Below are 14,157 nucleotides of genomic sequence, written 5' to 3'. Positions count from 1 at the left end.
GAGGGAGGGAGACAGAGGGAGGGAGAGGGAGGGAGACGGAGAGAGAGGGAGGGAGACAAACAGAGTGAGTGAGACAGAGGGAGACAGAGGGAGGGAGGGAGACAGAGGGAGGGAGGGAGACAGAGGGAGGGAGACAGAGGGAGGGAGACAGAGAGAGGGAAACAGAGACAGACAAGAGGGAGGGAGACAAGAGGGAGGGAGACAGAGAGAGGGAGACAGAGGGAGGGAAACAGAGACAGACATGAGGGAGGGAGACATGAGGGAGGGAGACAGAGGGAGGGAGGGAGAGGGAGGGAGGGAGACAGAGAGAGGGAGGGAGACACAGAGAGAGGGAGACACAGAGTGAGTGAGACAGAGGGAGACAGAGACAGAGGGAGGGAGGGAGACAGAGAGAGAGAGGGAGGGAGACAGAGAGAAAGGGAGACAAACAGAGTGAGGGAGACAGAGGGAGAGAGGAGAGAGATAGATAGAGAGAGGGAGGGAGACGGATAGAGAGAGGGAGAGTGATAGAGAGAGGGAGAGTGATAGAGGGAGGGAGGGAGACAGAGCGAGATAGATAGATAGATAGATAGATAGATAGATAGATAGATAGATAGATAGATAGATAGATAGATAGATAGATAGATAGATAGATAGATAGATAGATAGATAGATAGATAGATAGATAGATAGATAGATAGATAGATAGAGATGTGTGAATGCCGGGTCTGGTGGCTCAGTGGACGAAGACGTCCGCTGCAGGGGCCTGTGTTCAACCTCATGGTCATAGTATTTTTTTTGCTCTAGCCCCGCCCCCTCCCCCACTGCCGGTGCGGCCCTCGGCCACAAACCACACTGTAAATTTGGCCCCTGAGAGAAAGTTTGTGAGTACCCATGAACTAGTGTGTGCTGATCAACTCCTGGCGAATTGTTTGTGTGAGTTTCACGTTTGAGAAACTAGATGTCTTGTTTCTCTTGATCTTTGCACTACGCAAAAATAATGTCCCAGTGTAATAATAGGTGCGGTATTCTGTCCAAGACCTCCTTTGTAAATTGTTTGCTGTCTTCATTTTGGTGTCTACATTTATAAAAATCTGCTTTATTTTTATAAATTATTGTTGGATTTCTTTCGAGTCAAGTCGATTACTTATCGTCCATGTTGTTGCTCTGAAATGCTTAACACATGTTACTCTAGTAAAGCCTTACTGCTCTGTAACAAATACCAGGATTGAGCTGGGCATTTATTAGTGTGACTCCAAAGGACCTCTTTGGAGTATTGTGAGAGTATTGCATAGTGAAGCCTAACCAGTCTCACAGCAGCATACTACACTTTTCTAGATAAATATAGTGCAGCCAGTATATTGTGTAAAAAATGCTTTTAATGCAGCCTGACATAAATTTTATGCTGCGGCAGAACTACTGATTGTTTGAGTATTAGGTGAGACATGAAGCGGATAAGTAGCCAGGAGAGGTAATTCTTGGCCTGGAAGAGGCTGTTAGGCAGATACAAAGCTTAGCATCCTTCTTCTCACCATCCAAGACGCTGGTGGTTTTCAAGCGTCAAGTGTTTTCAGCTACTTGTAAAGTTAGATGATGAGATGTAGTGTGCGGATGTCCTGGGTGGATACTATGATCTGTCCATTTGTCAGGGATCCCGTTGGGATGCCCGTTGGGTGATTGAGGCGCTTTATAAATATGCTATACATACATACATACATACATCCTTTAACGTAATTCATGGTATGTGAACTGAATCGCCAACACCAAAAGTCAGTCCCAGATTCTGTCTTCTCAGTGTAATTTGCACCCCTGCACTGTCCCATTGTTCTGGTCCTTACTTGCGCTGATATGTTTGTCGTTGTACCATGTTTTATCCCATCGTCTCCAGATGACGCAGTTATCTATTTACCAACCAGTTTTTCACCTCTCATCTGAACTTTATATGGTCTTGAATGTTTTCGAATCTTAGCTGGAAAGGAGTTCCATGGCTTGTTCGACTGGACCGAGAAAAAGGATCCTGCTATGTTTTTTATTGTAAGGCAGTTGACAACCGAGGTTGCTATCTAAAGTATAGCTTCTATGCTGTTTGTATTATTTACATTTTTCTATAGGTATAGTCGTCCTTTTCATTGGGACCCTTTGCGAACGATGAAATGTTCCTTGAACAATGATCATCTAGATACCGGAAGCCGGTGAAGAGCTTGCAGAAATCATGTGTGTGTTCTCTGGGGTTGAGGCGAAAGAGGAATCTGGCTGCAGTGTCCTGGATCTGTTGTAATTTCCGTATGATGAAGCAGGATGTGCCAAGGTAGGGGGTTTTGGCTGTATGCATGGCCAAGTTTGGAGATTACAATGATGAGAATAACTTGTAATCTTTGCTGGTATCCAAGATAGGGGAAGATGCATTGGAGCGTTTTCAAGTTTCTTAACTTCTTTTGACATGTCTGGTGGAGAGTCATGTTCCTTGGGCTAAATGGGGATGCTTGTTCCATTGCCCATAGTTCATGATCTTTATCTATACAATGTTGAGCTCCAGGTGGTTGCTCATCATCCAAGCTTCTGTGGCACGGCGGTAGTTGTCAAGTTTTGACCTATGAAGGTCTACAGGGGCATCATCTTAAGGATGATTTGTGTATTGTCCACATAAATGCAACAAGGTAAGGTAAGGTTCAATTATCTGATCAGGCTAGTAAGGGATTTAGGTGGATATTGAATAGGAGAGTTGAGATGAGGACCACCTAATGAATGCCACAATGTTGGGTGTGGGGGAGGGTATGAAATTAGGTAGGAATAGCAGGCTTTTCTTGTTGTTGCGGTGGAAGTTGATCCATTTTAGAGCATGTTTCCCATTCCAAGATGAAACAGTGGTAGGGTGGATTTCTTAATTGATACAGCAAAAGCCAATCATTAGAGTAAAATATTCTGCCTTTTTATTGTTCTTCTATTTCATCAAGTGTGTTCAGAAGTTGTCTTCTTATATTGTGATATATGTGAAATGGAAACAGGCTGTGTACTTGTGTTGCAGGTTGTTGGAGCTGGTGACTGGTTTGGCTCTCTTCTTTCAACCAGAGTAGTTCTCGAAAGAACAAACGTAAATATAAGGAAAAGATTTGAATAATAGGTACTATATTTCTTCTTTGATTAATGGTTGCTATTGCCCCCTTTCTGGTCGTCTCTCTTCTTTCTGTTCTACTGTAGTTTTTTCTTGACATGTGTTCTTTCCACTAGTTTTCTCTCTTTTGCTTTCTTTAGTAAGAAGAACATGGTTTAAATTTTCCTCCTCAAACGATGTTGTCCTCTCCGTTGTGTAGTTTACTCTTTCCCCAGTTTCACCAGAAAATAAAAATGAATAAGAGAACAAAAAATGTAAATATAATTTAATTTAAATATCTTCTCATCCAGATTCCCAATGTTTGGGTAAGAGACAATCTCCTTTGGATAAGACATTATCTCCATGATCACTGTTCACTGCCCCCCCACTTCCCACCCCCCCCCCAACAGGCGTCCCCTATTCCCCGGTGGGTGTTCCATCCGAGCTTTCGGCAGTCCAAAAGCCCTGTCGCACTACGGATAAACCTGGGCATAAAGCCTCACAGTTTCACACATCGGCAACTACTCATCGTTTGTGAATAATGCTGAAGCCCCTAATCCCATCACTCATAACCCCCTCCCATACCTCTTCCCTCCCTCACTCTCTTTCTATCTCCCCTAGTCCTTTCCTCTCTCCCCTGAATTTCTCTCCCCTTGCCTGATTTTTCCCTATGCCTGAGCTATGCTTCTGTAACTCATAAATATATATATATATGTAAATATGTAATATATAATTGTCCAAGCGTAATCGCTGTTAAAATGTAATCCTGAGTGATTTTACTATTTGTATATTTAGAACTCTAATCGCTAGTATATGTAGTAGACCTTTGTACTTACTACCATTCCTATGTGATTTTAGAGTTTATCCATTTGTATCTCTTCCTTGTGTGACTTTACAACTTGTACATTTGCAATTTTGTTTTCTCTTCTGTTTGTATCTCTTCCTTGAGTGACTTTACAACTTGTACATTTGCAATTTTTGCAGTTTGTATATCTTATGTAACTCATGTATTTCAAAGTCCTTATGTAACGCAACTGGTTCTTTCGTAAAGCGCTCTGACACCTTCGGGTAATGTTCGCGCTATATAAAATTGCATTATATAAAATAAATAAAATAAAAAATAAAAAAGTTGCTCAGGATCTTGTCATGCACAAGGAAAGAGGGCTGGCGCCTCCCCACCCACTGACATTTTTCCCTACCCATTCCTTACTACCACTCTACAATGGTGCCGCTCATCTCTTGATAGGCCCCCTCTCACATTTTTTTCATTTCTTTTATAGCGTAATTCTTCCCAAAGTAGTGCGTTAGAGCGCTTTACATCACACATACATATTACACATAGCTAATGAATCATACAAGTGTGTAAATCAATGTATAGGAAACTTTACATAGGACATTGAGTGCAACTAGGTGCAGGAGTTAATCTAGATCCCATAAAATATTATGGCATTTTAGGTCTCGCCTGAGCCAGCGCACATACGCTGCCCGGAAAGGCTTTTAGTAAGGGCTTTAAACTATGAACACACGCGTGTGCTTTTTTTTTTTTCACCCGCTATTGGCCTTTATATGCGTCTTTCTAAGAAAGACAGCATGCAATTGGCCCAAGACGGGTGCATATCCCGCCTTCTGTCTCCTCTGGCCTAGGGTGCTCGGGAGCAAGCCGCAGCGCGGCCGTGTGTCATCTGTTTTTAATTATCAGCGGCGGCGCAGTGTGCCATATGGAGGGCAGGCTGCATTCCAGTCACAGGTTACCATATGGAGCAATTGTCCTCGCAATCGGCCATCTATTCTCACTTTTGTGGCCGCTCTTGTTTAGACTGGTTCCCTTTGGCGTGTGTTCAGAGTGAGACGATAAGAAAGGTCAAGGGCTAATGTCGACTATGCCACCAGCTGACCTTTGTTAAAAGCATATCATTACGTGTGGTGTCGCCTGTTGCAATTTACACGCGTGTTTTACTTTAACACTGAATCAATTCACCAACTCTGTTCGAAGAAGCCTGAACTTTTCCCCCTTGTAAATACATTGAAAGAGCTTTATTTCACATCAGGTTGTACCCACTGACTTCTAGAGGGTACCAACCATGTGCCACGTATAAATAAGATGCATACAAAGCCCTTAATCACGCTTTAGAACAGGCCACCGCTGGGTGTTATTTTACGTTTGATGTGCTACAATGGACTTTGAACAGGACGAGCAGGGGGGGAGAACACAGGAGCCGCTGAGAAGGAGAAAGTGCCATTCAGAACATTGATGCGCGACTCCCGCGATGCGCCGGTCCCCCAGGAAAGCATCTACATTAACCGACCCAGAGTCTTTGCGCTACCACCTTACCCAGTGGGCTATTCCAAACATTTATTATTTCTTCAGTGTTAGAACTCTTCTTGACGTCGCTTGAAAATGCTCTCTTCACATTGCTTCCATTTACGGACCCAATTCTTGCTATCCATGCATTTGAACGCCCGTGACGGCTCTCTGATATCGGCCGTCCTAGAGAAAGGTGTTGTATACTTCACTTGGACCCCCGAAGGTGCCTTTTCTGAAAGGTTGAATAGATTACATCTTTTGAACCCTTTCAGCAGCTGGGCCCATTCTCTCCTGGTTTGAGGTTAGGAGAGAAATTACATTATAGCGCCCTCGTCGCCGAGCACCGACGCACTCGAGCGAGGAGGGAAGGCTGAGCCTGAGACATGCCTGCACACATTCCAGGAAAGGAACTCGCAGTGTAACGCTTCTGCGAATTTCGGAACCGTAATCCAAAAATGTGTGCTCAACCACTGAGCACCATGTGCTCTCTGCATAGATTCGACAACATCCACTGTCAGGGTACCGTTGAGCTCTAGCTACAGTCATACATGTTAGAAGGTGTAAGGATGGCGCACATCACTAGCTCTTCTGTAAAAAGATTAGGAGTCAGAACATGCTATCCTTGTGTCACAAGCGTGATACCATGTGTGATATTAGACCTAATGGCGTCTGCAGTTGAGGACCTCAATGTCAACCTATTACAGGGATCAAAGTGAGGTGAACATTTGGAGATCATAACTGTCATGTAATAAGTGAAACGAAGCATGTTTTCAATGGAACGCCAAAGTGACACCGCCAGGCCTCTTGAGGTAAATAGGGGTGATTTTATTAGCAGGGCAGCACAAAGAGTGGTGTCCCCAAAGCTGCCAAGAGTAGCCGAAGCTTTGGAGAACTCACACAGCCATTCAACTTGACATCATGCTAGAACCTATTAGAGGATCCATCTGGAGCAAAGCTATAGAATATCCTTTTCCTTTATACACAACCATGAAGTTTATGAACAATGGCTTTATTTTAAAAACAAATGGTGAAGAATACAAGATGTCACAAATGGAGAAACATATGTTAGATAAAGAACATGTCCCATAATTCGAATGACAACATGAATAAAGTGGTCAACTCAACCAAAAAACAATCCAAGGAGTGGTTGCATGACTGTCTTCAGAAAAGCTGGTGACCCAGATAGGCACCACACATAGTCTTGCAAACTAAAAGTGCCCTTCACACCCTCCTGATTTGTACCATAAGAGATACTCTTTCCTCAACCTTTCCATCAACATTACCACATCCCCTCTCACTTTTGGAGACACTACTCAAACCTTCTTTACATTCAGTGTCTATCATTAGCATTACTCTACTGCATCCTTAATCATCTGCCTTCCTTATGATCAGAAACTCACTCTTGTCCTTCCTTGATACAGAGATACCCTCCTTCTGTCCAATTTCTTATCATTCTCAAACTCCTAGCAGTTGTGTTTTGCTACCACTACACCATACAAGCCTTTACAATTTGACCACCTTTGTCCTACCCATCCTGGTTTCACTTTTACCCAATCTTCTTTCTCAACCACAATCCCACACTCTTTACTTCAAATCTGTCCCCTTTTTTCATTTGTATGTCTTTCACACCTTTTAACCATCTAAGCATTGGTTTGGTATTCACCTCTCCTCCCCTCATTACTGCAAACAGCATTTTACCATGGCTCCATTGACACATGTGAGTTATGCACAACATATCCTCCACTGCTCTCACCTCACCTAACCTACCCTTCCACAGCATCTCTATATTCCCTTGACCAGATGGTTAGCCCAATCTACCATACCATTGGTACGGTGTAGTCCTATAGTGTATTATACAATTTACTTCCACAAATCTATAATTTCTCCTGAATACAGCTGTGTGCCATTGTCTGTGAAGCACATACTGGGCACATCTTCTCCTGTAAATATCATTTTAACACTCTGATTGTTTTCGCAATCATAATCTGTAAATCAATTTCTACTTCAAGCCATCTGCAGTGGATGTCCACTAAGAGCACTGCAAAGCACTTCAATTGTAGCAGACCCTGCAAGGGTCTACTAAAGACAATTGCTACACTGGCTCAAGGAGTTCTTGAATTTACTAAACATTATACTTCTCCACAACCTACATTTAGGGGCATATGTATCAAAATCCGTTATTGCGAATCTCAAATAGCAATTTTTTGAGAATCGCTATTTGAGAATCGCAAAACGGGATGTATTTAAAAATGCGCAAATATTTTGCGATTTCTTGTTATTCCTTAATTGCGATTAGCAAATTGCGAAATCGCAATTAAGGAATACCTTCCCATTCATTCCTATGGGCCAGGAGGCCCATAGGAATGAATGGGAAGTCATTCTCAATTTGCGATTCGCAATTAGAGAATCGCAAATTAAGAATAATTTCAAGGGTGCAAGGGTGTCATAAGGACACCCTGATGCACCCCTGAAATGAGCATGTGTGCACATATGGCGCACATACATGCCCTAAGGGCATGTATGTGTGCCACATGGCACTTTGAAAAATGCCACAAAGTGCATTTTTCAAAGAAATCGCAAATTACCACCAACTTGAAGTTGATGGTAATTTGCGATTTCTTAAGGAGAAATCGCACAACTTGGGTGCTTGTTACATAGCATTTAAGGAATCGCAATTTGCGATTCCTTAAATGCTTACGCAAAATTAAGGAATCGCAAAATTAGCGATTCCTTAATAATGCGATGCGAAAATGGCTCATACATCGCGTTGTGCGATTTTGTATTCGCAAACGCTGTTTTTTTGCGAATCGCAGCGTTTGCGAATACAAAACCGTTTGATACATATGCCCCCTAGTCTCTTCTCACTCTCCTTAAAATTCAAACAAGCTTTCATCCATTGCACCACTTCTTACATATTCGGACACCAAAAATTCCCTTTCACTCTCCTCAATGTGAGCATCTTCCCTAAATGCCCCTAATTCAATCAATCTCTGTCACACCCTCTCTGGAGGAACAGCATCCTCCTCTCTCATTATAATAGCATCTCTTCCAATCATCAATTCTTCCTCTATGTTGAAACAAGGTCTGCTTTCAACTTCCACAAACTTTCTTCCATCCATTCTTAACTAACTTTGTAATGGCTTTCTTCATCAGCTTCATATATAGCCAACCACTATGCCTTAGCGACAGCCCCCTCACATTCACTCACATCATCTTGAACACTTTCTCAATTTCAACCTGGACTTCCTCACTGCCACAATATATAAGCAAGCAGGACAGGCAATTTGCCTATTTGTTGTTCCATTGTAGTTTATCAGTCATGACGTTGTAACCCTGAAGCATCGCTGCCATCCTCAACAGTGATGCTGACACATTCATTGTTCCCAATCTGGATGCAAGCCTTTCAGCAAAGGTATTTGATTTGTCCTCAATGCCACATCCCCCCCCCCCCCCCCCCAAATATAAGTGCAAAAATAGTCTAGCACACAGGTGGCAGAAAATCCCTCTCTTTCTATGATCAAATCGTTTCTTTGAGCTGAAGTCAGAAAATCAGAAGAGAAAGCCACACGTTTCCCTCTTCTCCCTTGGTATTGTAATAAGTCTGTGCCAATCCCATTCACTCGCACATCAACTGTTATATATGTTCTTATTTTCAAATAAAAGTTAGTAAGAATTTTTGGTTCTAAAATGTATTTCTTCACATCCTTAAATGCCCTATGTTGTGAATCAGTCCATTAGAAGGGGTTTCCTTTCTCCAACAGCAACCAGGGCCGGACTGGCCGTAGCGGGCACCGGGCAATCCCCCGGTGCGCCGCACGGGTGGGGGCCGGTTTTGGGCCCCTGGGGGCCGTTTTTTGTTACAGGGCCGTTTTTGCAGCATAGCTGCAAAATCGGCCCTGTAACAAAAATCGGCTGAAAACCCTGGCAAAGAGCTCGGCAGCACAACCCCCCCCCTTCTCCTGGGGGGGGAGGGGGAGGGGGCCGGCCGAGCACGTTGCCAGGGCCGGTTGTGGTTCCCAGTCCGGCCCTGACAGCAACCCTAGGGGATTCTGTCCTCCTATTGTGCTGGATAACTAAACACTTATAAGGTCCCAAAGGCGAGACCTATTGGCTATGCCCATGCTTGTTTGAATATATATTTATAGTATACAAATAGTACAACCTTACCAAAAGGTATCTAGCGCTCTGCATTCTAATTGCTTTCACGTTTACATGTTTTCACTCTCCGTGTAATTTAGCGTTTTACCCAGTTCTCGCACTGTGCCACTCAAAAAAATAGCCTTTCTGAACAGTCGATAATACACATTTTTAGTGAAAATGCATTTTTAAAAAGTCTACTAAAAAGCAAGCGATGATGGTGTTAATATGGATTTCAAAATAGGTTCCTCGAAGTTTTTTCAGTAATGTGAGTTTACTTAGGGGCGTTGTAGGGGCACAGCTATCATAAGTGCAGCAGGTGTGTAGTGGCACCGCGGCCGAAGGGTGCGAGGCCCCATGGACCCCAATACCTTTCTATCACACCAGGGTGCGGTAGCCCCAGTTTCATCTCTTGTCCAAGGGCCCTAGGGGCTGTAGCACCCTTGCTGCGCCATTGATTGGGCGTGGCAGCAAACCACGTCGCAATATTTTCAAAAAACGAATCAAGTGGTGAATTCGACTTTCCACTGAGGCATTCAGCTGTGTGACGCAGCACTAACCGTGACCGTGAACCGGCGGGATGTGCTCGGACATTCCTCCGCTGTGTACTGTAATGCCCCAGACGGGTGCAGTTTGCCATTGTTCACTCAGGGGACGATAAACCCTTTATCAGAGGACAGGAGCCAGGTGTGTATCCGGCAGAGACAAGATATCAGACAGACAGGCTCTGAGGGGGACACCGGTCCCCTCACAATACAGGGGGGGCTACCTGAATGTTTATGGTTTGTACTTCCGGGTACAAAACGATGCATGCTAATCAAGGAATCATGAAAGAGCGGCCAGAGCTGACGACTTTAAAACGTGCTCGCTAACCAGGTTCTAGTCTCGGCGTCCGGTCAACAATCTGTGATTCTGGGCAAATCACTTAATCTCCCCGTGCCTATCAAAAATTAATTGTCCTTGTGTAATGTAACTACTGCCCATGTAAAAAACACAAAAAGCACTCCAATACCTTCGAGATAGCGCCGGTGATTTAAATGGGCCGGTACTGAGTACCGGCACTTTTTTATTTTGAGAAGGGGAGTACCTGCACTTCTCAAGACTGACGTAATACTTTTTAATTGGAGAGTACCAAGGGACACATCTCAGAAACAAGTAGGTATTCTGGTACAGGGTACGTGAACTTCTATTTTTCCATTTAAAGCACTGGTTCGCGCTATATTGCAAAAAAAACAGTAAGTTGGCTTGGAATCTGTCGCCGCTGTTTACTGTATCACGAAAACGGTTCTGTGTCTATAGTATTTGAAACTGCTGCTGCTGGTGGTACAATTTCTTGAGCAGAATATTATTGAAATACCAGCAGCAACGCAAAAAAAAAATGTTACTATTGCTAAAATGAATCACTGTTAAATTAGATACTGACAAATCAACGAACCACAAATAAATGTGACCCTACAAAAATCAAATACTGCAGCATAAATCTGTTTACCTTTTGCAATCAGTTACGAAAACAAAATGAAACACAAGGACACTAAATTAAATACCACACACTAAACGTGACGCTGTCCCTGTGATACAGCCCTATCCCTCACTTGGAAAATTGGTTAAAAAACATAAGGGAAATATGTTGTTGTCAGACTTTTATAGTAGATTATGGAAGATTCCGAGGAGGTTAAATGGGGTTTCTGCTTTTCTGTTTAGCCAATTTCAATTAAATGAATAAAGCAGAGCACGTTGAATCCTGTATCTCACTAAACGCAGGGCTTGAAAAGATACAAAAATAATCAGTATTTCCTTTGTGTGGTCAGTGGATATTATTTAAGTGGAAATCTGGAAGTTGGAAGGACAGGAACATATTTTGGGGGTGATCAAGTAAATTATTCCATTGGCTCAGATTTCAGTGACATAATACTTAAAGCGACAATTCCGCCACCAATCAGCACACATGGAGATTGTGGGTCTCAGTGGAGTAAAAACTCAGCACTCTAGAGGCAGCATGCGTCAGATCTGAATTATATGAAGTAGTTCATATCCGCTGGTACCAGTCACTGAATAGTAATGTCACACTTTTGAGCAGCACCCGGTGGACCCATGTAAGCAGTCTACCAGAACTGTTGCCATACACTCGCCAGGGGGTTAGGGCAATGGCCAGATGTCCCTGGGCCCTTCCTATTATCCAGTGGCTTAGCTGGGGGGGGGGGTCTGCTCCGAATGGCACTCTTTTTAGGGGCAGTGGAAGAGAGCAAGTAATCTGTCGACCGCCACCCCTCCCCCTCAGGAACAAGTTGTCTGTCGATGGCCACCCTCCCCCTTTTCCCTTTTACCTGCACTGGGCGGCAAACTGAGGGATCCCCCTGGCGGCAATAGGTCTAGCTACACCACTGCTTTCAGCTAAAGAACAATGATGGATTCAACCCAGATCTGTGACTGGGGACGAGTGTCTGAAAAGTTTCAGCACTCCGTTCATCATCTCCTATGTGTTAGCTTTGTTTGCCCTAAGTTGGCAGGGTATGCCCAGATGTGGGTCCCTTGCTCACTTTGCCATTGGATTCAAGCGAGCTTGGGAGATGAGAGGTGTTACCCCAAAACCAGTCCCAGGATGCTTTTTTCCGGTCCAGGGAGGACGTGGCCTGGCAGTTCAGGCTGGACTGTTCCCATGAGGCACAGGGTCAAGACAGATTTCCATATGGCTGGGTCTAAACTGGGGTGGCGAAGTGAGCTAAAGAACGATGATGGATTCAACCCAGATCTGTGAATGGGGGTGAGTGTCTAAAAAGTTTCAGGACTCCGTCTATCGTTTTTTTGTGTTTGCTTTGTTTGCCCTACGTTGGCAGGGTATGCCCAGACGTGGTTCCCTTGCTCACTTTGCCACTGGATTCAAGCGAGCTTGGGAGATGAGAGGTGTTACCCCAAAACCAGTCCCAGGATGCTTTTTTCCGGGCCAGGGAGGACGTGGCCTGGCAGTTCAGGCTGGACTGTTCCCATGAGGCACAGGGTCAAGACTGATTTCCATATTGCTGGGTCCAAACTGGGGTGGTGAAGTCAGCTAAAGAACGATGATGGATTCAACCCAGATCTGTGACTGGGGGTGAGTGTCTGAAAAGTTTGAGCACTCCGTCCATCATCTCCTTGTGTTTGCTTCATTTAACCCGGGGTCTGATCAATTGTCTTAGCGAACAGGAGACACATATTTCGGGGGGGGGGGGTTCGAGGGGAGTGTGGTATATCACAATATCTTAGTTCAATATCGGCTTAAAACTATCTAATCAACAATATCTACTGCCAATTTATCTTCAGGGTAAGTGTATGCAGGGAATTGCAGATTTCCTATTCTTAACTCCATACTTACTATGGCGGAGGATTGTCGCCCCACTGAAAAGAAGGAAAACTAAAATGATAATACCTATTGTTATTATCAATTTAGTTTTCCTTAGCAATCAGTGGCTCTTGGGGCAGGGCTGGGCACAGCCTGGGAGAGGAGTTATCTGCACCCTTTAAGTCGGCATGACTGCTTGACCGGCCCTCTTGGGCCGACCAAACAGTCATGCACACTTTGCATCTCCCCCACCAGGCTGCATTACGCAGCCGGGTGAGGAACTATCAAAGCCTCCCATTCCCCATCTGAGCGTTGGTCCACAAGGCTGCATTACAGCGATGTGATTGGCTCCGGAGAACCTGGGAGCCGGGTACTTCGTTGTTGCTGGCCGGGACAGGCAGAAGTAAGAGGATGGAGGAGAGGTGGATGCCGGACGTTTCGGGTAAGTGGTTTATTTTTTTATTTTGACTTCGTCCTCGAACCAACCCCCCCCCCCTCCCCCCCCCCCCCCCCACAGCCTCACCACGCGAATCCGGTAGCAGCCACTACTGCTTACCTTGACAATATACTTATAGTCAGTAGTTTGGATGCAATATTTTTGTAGGTTGAAATGTCAACCGAAAAATATTAACCCCACCACCATCTGTGTGCACTTGACTGTCCTGCAGCCCTAACACCAACATTAAGTAGTCAGTGGACCTTGGTGCTGGCAGCAATTTCCAAAACTACCATAATCTGGCAAACATTGTTCCTATTGCTAGGGAATTTGTATAATTTCCAACTGATGAACAGCATGCACGTTAGCCATGCAGTGGTGATAGATGCAACTGTGCTCTCTACAGAAGTTCTAACAGAGAGATAAAATTCAAAGTTTTTCCCTGTTACCACCTTAAGGGACTCCATGGGAAAATAATGCAGACAGAGCTTTAAGGTTACTGCATCGGCAGTTGATTGCTAACTCTTTTTTTTTTTTGTTAAATAATTTTTATTGAAGATAGCAATGCACGGAATTACAGAGAATGAACTGAGCCAAGTAATAACAAATATTGCAAAGAATAAAGAATTTTACAAAAATCAGTAAAACAGAAGATAAAAACAAGGGTGATATACATTAACGCGATGAATATAATCTAGGTGAATAAGGAAGGTAGAGAAAACAGAAAAAAGAAAGAAAGTATATTTAAAGTAGGTAAATCATTTTCATATAAAAGAGAGGAGGAAAAAGAGACAAGAAGAGGAAGGAAAGAGAGAGAAATGAAAGGAAAGGAAAGGGGAGAAGACAGAGAAGTAAAGAACAATAGGGAAATATTAGGAGAAGATAGAAATTAT

At 43.9% G+C, this 14,157-nt stretch overlaps 1 protein-coding gene across 1 annotated transcript in view; it reads right to left on the bottom strand.

Annotated features, from left to right (window-relative positions):
- CASS4 (Cas scaffold protein family member 4) overlaps positions 1 to 14,157 on the bottom strand; it is a 225,523-nt gene that overhangs the window by 190,492 nt on the left and 20,874 nt on the right. The window lies entirely within an intron of this gene.

This window comes from Triturus cristatus, chromosome 7 (genome assembly GCF_964204655.1).
Source record: "Triturus cristatus chromosome 7, aTriCri1.1, whole genome shotgun sequence".
In the NCBI taxonomy this organism is placed as follows: Eukaryota; Metazoa; Chordata; class Amphibia; order Caudata; family Salamandridae; genus Triturus; species Triturus cristatus.
This window is presented reverse-complemented; position numbering and strand designations above follow the sequence as displayed.